The following is an 825-nucleotide window of genomic DNA, read 5'->3' as shown; positions in this document are numbered from 1 at the left end:
AGAAATGAGATGAAGATTAAATACGAGTACTTAAATTAAAACTTGAGAATGAAAGCACAACTACAAAAGTTGGTTCTTGAAAAGTCAAACAACGTAAACCGAAAGCTTAGAACCGAAAGCAATATTCTAGAGAGCAATTATCACTAATATCACAAGTGTTAATTGGTAGAAAAGTATGAAAAAATGTTTTAAAACAAGCCTTAAGCCTCCTTATATAGGCTAAGGAAGATCTCATAGTGGGTGCCAACTAATAAAACAAAAGCTTCTTCAAACCTGGGCTTTGACCGGTCCCAAGGTCGTTGACCACGCCTTCTCTATGGATCAGCCCATTTCTCCACGGCCCAAGCAGATTTTCAGCTCTCGGACAGGTACTATAGGACCTTGCCACTCCTGGTCCTGTAAGACTGCCGTAGGACTGGGCTCAAAAATCATCAAAACCCTGTAAAAACAGGGAATTAACATTAGATATACTATATAACTACTAATATATGAAAAAGACATAAAAAGACTCAATTAAGACACTAATGGGCAAATAAAACAAAGGAAAATGGTTAAGAAAATGATGTAATAAGGTTAATAAATTAACACTTATCACTCAAATCCACCAATCAATGTCATTTGTATATAGTGAGCTCTTGTCGCACCGACTTTGTAACTCGAGCTATTCAATACATTTTTGAAATCGGTGTACTTCATCTGTCTATTCTTCTAGAGAAAAGACGATCTTTGCAATTGAATAACACATGGTTATGTGCCTCAACAAACTCGTATATCTCGTAACATGACCTATTGTTTGTCAAGTGGAGTTCTATACATGCATTGCAT

This window comes from Cynara cardunculus, assembly GCF_001531365.2.
Source record: "Cynara cardunculus var. scolymus isolate 2C chromosome LG 5, CcrdV1, whole genome shotgun sequence".
NCBI classification, from domain to species: domain Eukaryota; kingdom Viridiplantae; phylum Streptophyta; class Magnoliopsida; order Asterales; family Asteraceae; genus Cynara; species Cynara cardunculus.
This window is presented reverse-complemented; position numbering follows the sequence as displayed.